Genomic DNA, 7,858 nt, shown 5'->3' on the forward strand with positions numbered 1-7,858 from the left:
ATTATAAAGTAATTCATTATATTCGCAAGATTGTTTTCTAATATGTTCCAAACACCAATATGTTAATTACATTTATGCTATCAAATGATGTCTAAGATCACGTCTTTAAATTTAATGGATATGACGTAATTTACATTTCTAAATATTATATTGTAATTTGTTAACAGGATATGACGTACACTTCTCTATCTCTACTATACAACATACATGTGCATCTCAAAATAAAGATATAACATGGTCACGTGACGGATGCAAGGTAACAAAGCCAACTATATTCCTATCTTAGTACTTAATATTTTATTTTTGGTTTCAATTTCATATGTATGTATGTATGTATGTATGTATGTATGTATGTATGTATGTATGTATGTATGTATGTTTGTATGTATGTATGTATGTATGTATGTATGTATGTATGTATGTATGTATGTATGTATGTATGTATGTATGTATGTATGCATACATGCATGCATGCATGCATGCATGCATGCATGCATGCATGTATGTATGTATGTATGTATGTATGTATATATGTATGTATCTATGTATGTATGTATGTATGTATGCATGCATGTATGTATGTATGTATGTATGTATGTATGTATGTATGTATGTATATATGTATGTATCTATGTATGTATGTATGTATGTATGCATGCATGTATGTATGTATGTATGTATGTATGTATGTATGTATGTATGTATGTATGTATGTATGTATGTATGTATGTATGTATGTATGTATGTATGTATGTATGTATGTATGTGCACATATGTATTTGTTATCAATATAAACATAAATCTTTATTTAATATTCAGAGTTATGAAACTTTTGAAATAACTTCAGTTGTACAAAATCACGTTTTATTCTTAGCATTTACTTGACAGGTGTATACAGTAGCATCGTATTATGTAATAGTAATGAATGTATACAGCATTTACAGATGTATATAGTAGTAAAGTAATATTCATCACTAGTGACCATGACGTCATACATGAAACTATTACTGACTAAAGTTCTATTCTTGTTTCGTTAACAGGTATCAGAAGAATCAAACCTATCACAAACAGTGTGTCTGTGTAATCACTTCTGATATGTGAGATCACTTCTGATAAGTAAACATCTTTGATAGGTTTAATCGATTTTGACATTTGTATCATCACCTTGGTATGTGTGATTACCTTTGGAAATTCAGATTACCTTTCACATTTGAGATTATCTTTGCCAATTGAGATTGTCTTTGACATTTGAGATTATCTTTGCCAATTGAGATTGTCTTTGACATTTGAGAGTGTCTTTGACAGTTGTGATTAGCTTTATTTTAGATTGTCTTTAATATTCCTCGATATTTGAGATTATCCTTTACATTCGAGATTACCTTTAACGTTTCAGTTGACATTTGACATGTAAGATGAATTTTGACGTATGAGATTATCTTTGATATTTGAGATTACCCTTTACATTCGAGATTAACTTTAAGGTTTCAGTTGACATTTGACATGTAAGATGAATTTTGACGTATGAGATTATCTTTGAAATTTGAGATTATCCTTTACATTCGAGATTACCTTTAACGTTTCAGTTGACATTTGACATGTAAGATGAATTTTGACGTATGAGATTATCTTTGATATTTGAGATTACCCTTTACATTCGAGATTAACTTTAAGGTTTCAGTTGACATTTGACATGTAAGATGAATTTTGACGTATGAGATTATCTTTGAAATTTGAGATTATCGTTTAATTTCGAGATTAACTTTAACGTTTCAGTTGACATTTGACATATAAGATGAATTTTGACGTGTGAGATTACACTTGGCATGTGTTATCACCTTTATCATATTTCTTTTGTCACCTTTGACGTGTGTTGTCAATTTTGTTTTTGAATTTACCTTTGGCATGCGAAATTACCTTTGATATGTGAAATTACCTGTGATATTTGAGATTTTCTTTGATATTTGAAATTACCTTTGATGTTTGAGATTATCTTTGACATTTGAGATTATTTGTTACATTTAAGATTAACTTTTACATTTGAGATTATCTTTGATATTTGATATTGTCTTTTACATTTAAGATTACCTTTACCATTTGAGATCATCTTTGATATTTAAGATTATCTGTTACATTTAAGATTAACTTTGACATTTGAGATTATCATTGATATTTGATATTGTCTTTTACATTTGAGATTACCTTTAACATTTTGCGATTACCTTTGACATTTAATTTGACATTTGACATGCAAGATGACTTTTAACGTGTGAGATAGATTACACTTGGCATATGTTATCACCTTTATCAGATTTCATTTAACGTTTAAAATCCCTTTTGATGTGTGTTATTAATTTTGCACGCGACACTGGTAAAGTACATCAAGTTAAAGTTAATAAATTAAAAATCGAATATCAACTAATGTAACAATATTTCAAAACACAAATATTTGTCATGGAATATATACATCTATATACTTGTCTATTACTAAGAATGGATAAATATTTTTTTTTTGCTATTGATTATGGAATACACCTGATATGTTATTTGTATGGAGTCTTAGTTTGTATTAAACTTGCAACTTAGACCTACACTACCTGTGTTTAGGGCGTTATTGAATCTGATAGCTGATAAAATTGATGTGTATGTATGTATGCATGTATGTATGTATGTATGTATGTATGTATGTATGTATGTATTCATTCATTTCTGTAAATATAACGACTTTTAATTTTGACATATAAGGCGTTATTGAAACTGTTTTGTTATATATATATATAATGATTTATATAATGATTTACAGTTAATATAGTACACCCTGCACAGTATTGAATCACCTGTGGGTAAACATATTTCTGTAGGAGTACACATAGTGTTGTAGAATAATTATATCTGATCAATTGACCTTTTTTCTCAGCACCCCCAAAACAACCAGCAATCTCAATATTATCACGATTTTAAACTAAATATGGATAAGATTACACTTTAATTAACATTAATAAATATACAATATCTAACTATTCGCATTTGTACAATTTCCTGTGAAGGAAATAATGTTGGCTTGCTATTGATACACTTTTCTTAGTTATTAGGATCATGGACTAGATTAGTTCAAATGAAGTATAGTTCTTATAGTCCTTGACGCAAAATGCATTGATAGAATGATATCAGCGACAACAACAACAACAACAACAATAACAACAACAACAACAACAACAACAACACCAAATATCTTGTAAGGACAATGAATATACTTCACTTTGAACTAGTATCAAGTCCATGGCCAGAGCAAACGACGAAAATGCGTGTGTTTAGCTTTAACATAACATTTGTACATTTCTCACACAAACACTGGTTCAACATATGTTTTTGTATTGATTTGACATCTTGGGTCGAAGTTTTTTGAAGGTAGCTTTACTAAGCTTAACCTGCTCATTTTCTTCTCTCCATACTTCATATGCTCTATCAGTTGTCATCTCCATTACTCTCCTGGTTTCCATTTTTTTAGCTCCGCTGTCAGCGAAAGCTGAAAGCGTAGCTTTAGGTATAGTTGTGTATTAAGGTATAGAGTATAGGTGGAATCATTGGTGTCCATCAAACTTTTATATTTTCATCATCTTCTCCGAAAGTGACAGTCAGAATTCTTCGATATTTGGTGTGCATGTTCCCTGGGGGAGGCTATTCAGATTTGTTCATGCCAAGTTGATCTGTGCCATTTTCAATTTTTTATGATTTTTTTTTCAAAAAATGATATTTTCATCATCTCCTCAAATACTACTTGTCAGACTGCTTTGATATCTGGTGTGTTGATGCGCAGGGGGTAGCTTACTCAGATTTGTTAATTTCAAGTCAGCACATCTTCTTTTCTATTTTTTATGATTTTTTTTTGTAATTTAACAAAAAAAATAATATGTTAATGAGCATTGTGACCGACGCCATATTGGAAATCAGTCCACGAGACTTTAAGTAAACTGCCACTATTGATGTCAAACAAGCAATGTAATGTGTGCTATAGTCATAATTCTACGCACTGTGCACCCAAATGACAAGTGTTTGTTCGAAATCCAAATTTTGCACCCCTTCTACATAACCAGCCAGTCCGCAATAGCCTCATTTGCATACAATCCATTCTCATATCGAGATAGCGACACTTTGAATGGCTGCTCACCGGCCTTATTTTTCGGTATTTTCAACTTTCACTAAAGTCCCCCATTTTAGATACTGAAAATGTCTAAACCCCAACTGACATCTCTTCTTTCGTGCCAGCAAAATATATGTGTATATATATATATACAGGGGTTAAAAATTACAGTGGTCCCAAAGACATGGACTAATGCAATATCTCATGGGACTAATCGTTCAAAGATTATACTGGTTTGTGGGACAAGTGAAGTTACTGTCAAAACCCATCAAAATTATATTTAAAAAAATATAATAATTTCTGTGGCTTTATTTTATGTAGTTATGTTTTCTGTTGTTTTCCATATCATACTTATGTAATTGATTTCTTCTCGTCAATCATAGTCATTATAGTTCGTACAAGGTGTGAATGTATGCAGTGTATATTATTTTCATTCACTGTTGACTCTCTCTCTCTCTCTCTCTCTCTCTCTCTCTCTCTCTCTCTCTCTCTCTCTCTCTCTCTATCTCTCTCTCTCTCTCTCTCTTTCTCTCTAAAAAAATGACAAAAACAATATCATAGAAACACCAAACCAACAAGCATCCTTCATTACACATGTGCTTTATTCAGAACAACCTACCAGTCCATACTTGGCATTTATCAACTGCACTATGACGTCATTACAACATGTATAGCTTGTACTATATAAAGGATAAGCTAAAATATCAAAGATGATATCAAATGTCAAAGATAATCTCGAATGTCAAACGTAATCACAGATATTAAAGATAATCACAAATATCAAAGGTAATCTCAAATATTAAAGGTATCTCAAATGTCAAAGATAATCTCAAATGACGAAGATAATCTCAAACGTCAAAGATAATCTAAAATGTCAAAGGTAATCTCAAATATCAAAGATAATCTCAAATGTCAAAGATAATCTAAAATGTCGAAGATGATCTCAAATGTGAAAGTTAATTTCAAATATCAAAGGTAATCTCAAAGTCAAAGATAATCTCAAATATCAAAGATAAACTCAAATGTCAGATAATCGCAAATATCAAAGATAATCTCAAATGTTAAAGGTAATCTCAAATGTCGAAGATAATCTCAAATGTGAAAGTTAATTTCAAATATCAAAGATAATCTCAAAGTCAAAGATAATCTCAAATATCAAAGATAATCTCAAATGTCAAAAATAATCCCAAATGTCAAGTGTGAAAGTTAATTTCAAATGTCAAAGATAATCTCAAATCTCAAAGTTAATTTCAAATGTCAAAGATAATCTCAAATATCAAAGATAATCTCAAATGTCAAATGTGAAAGTTAATTTCAAATGCCAAAGATAATCTCAAATGCCAAAGTTAATCTCAAATGTCAAAGATAATCTCGGTAATCAAACATACCAAGGAGATGACACATATGTCAAAATCGACTAAACCCATCAAAGGTGATTACACATCAGAAGTGATTGCACACACATACTGTTTGTGATAGGTTTGATTCTTCTGATACCTGTTAACGAAAACAGTATAGAACTTTAGTCAGTAATAGTTTCATGTATGACGTCATGGTTACTACTGATGACTATTACTTTAGTACTATATACATCTGTTAACACTGTATACATCCATTACTATTGTATAATCTAACACTACTGCATACACATGTCAAGTAAATGCTATGAATAAAACCTGATGTTGTACAACTGAAGTTTTTTCAAAAGTTTCTTAACTCAGAATATTAAATAAATTTGTATGTTTATAATGCTAACAAATACTTGTGTACACACACACACATACATACATAAATACATTCATACATACATACATACATACATACATACATAAATACATACATACATACATACATACATACATACATACATACATACATACATACATACATACATACATACATACATACATACATACATACATACATACATACATACATACATACATACATACATACATACATACATACATACATACATACATACATACATACATACATACATATGAAATTGAAAACAAAAATAAAATATTAAGTTCTAAAATAGGAATATACAGTTGGCTTTGATACCTTGCATCCGTCACGTGACCACGATATAGTGTCTGCATTTTGAGATGCACATGTATGTTGTATAATAGAGATAGAGAAGTTTACGTCATATCCTGTTAATAAATGACAATATCATATTTAGAAGTGTATATATATATATAATATATATATATATATATATATATATATATATATATATATAAAATCATGGATGTAAATGTATGTCATATCATCTGAATACAAGACATCTGAATACAAACATGGTTAGCAATGTACATCAATACAAAATACATAGTAATATGCGTCATATTCATTAAATAGAAGCACTTGATCTTAGATATATGATAAAATAAATATCGTTAACTTATTGATGTTTGAAATATGCAAGATAATTGTCTTGCGAATATAATTTATTACTATATAATTTATGTCACGTTAGAAAAGAGGGTACTAAGAATATATTTTTTAAAAACTATTATATAATGATAGTTCTGTGTTACAAAAAACATGACCAGGTTTGAATGTCAAAGTAGGAATAGATGTGAAAATAAGATATAAGGATGGAGTTGTATAATGAATATCATCAAAGTTGGTTACAAGATGGAGGGCATGGTACTTGTAGAAAATGAAAATCAGATTTGACAGACAGCGTTGTATTTCCTATACTAATAATGTTAGATGTTGTTTATATTTTCATTATATTCATTTTCATATATATCTTCGATATACTAATTCAAACCGTCGGTTATTCTCTACAGTTACAAACCAACCCACAATGATATCAGGTTGATGCTATATATTTTTAGAAGATACTTTAATATACCATTGTTTGACAATATCATTTCACTTGTTATACTTACCACTAGGTAGATCAAATTCAAAGTAATAATACCCATCATACAACAGTTCATATTCATGTATTAATAAGTCACCTTGTGTACCATTTAGTTCCAAATTGGTTGCAAATTTGTGACCTTTCTTGCCATTTGTAAATCGGTACACTCCATCCATTATCATAACAGGGGTGTTTGCAACTATGAACTTTGAACTTTCCAATATGATTTGTATTGCAGAGAATGAATTCCATATCTAAAGAAATATTAATAAAATATACATTGAATGATCGCATATGTGAGTGAAATGCCTCTGTCTGTCTGTCTGTCTGTCTGTCTGTCCGTCTGTCTGTCTGTCTGTCTGTATGTATGTATGTATGGATGTATGTATGTATGTATGTATGTATGTATGTATGTATGTATGTATGTATGTATGTATGTATGTATGTATGTATGTATGTACAACAAATACAATATCATTTTATGAATTTCAACATTTTACCGAAATGAGGAACTGTAAAAAATACAGAACAGAACTGTTCATGGGTAGACAGTAATCCAATATTTGAAATTAGTTTCTAAAGTAATCTTATTAGTATTTAACACATAGATATAAAGATATATTATTTTACCTGAATCCGCCATTCATATCTATTTACATCATTAACAGCATGGTACTTTCCCTCAATCATTGTTTGATATTCAATCATCCAGGGTTGAATATTAATTCTTATAACAATGTCTTCTTCTAGATCACTTGCTGCAATAAAATACTGAAACTTTAAACAGCATACAACTGGAATATGTGCTGAAGAACAGAGGGTATTGTAAGCAAACTCAC

The sequence above is a fragment of the Glandiceps talaboti genome, chromosome 19 (genome assembly GCF_964340395.1).
Source record: "Glandiceps talaboti chromosome 19, keGlaTala1.1, whole genome shotgun sequence".
In the NCBI taxonomy this organism is placed as follows: Eukaryota; Metazoa; Hemichordata; class Enteropneusta; family Spengelidae; genus Glandiceps; species Glandiceps talaboti.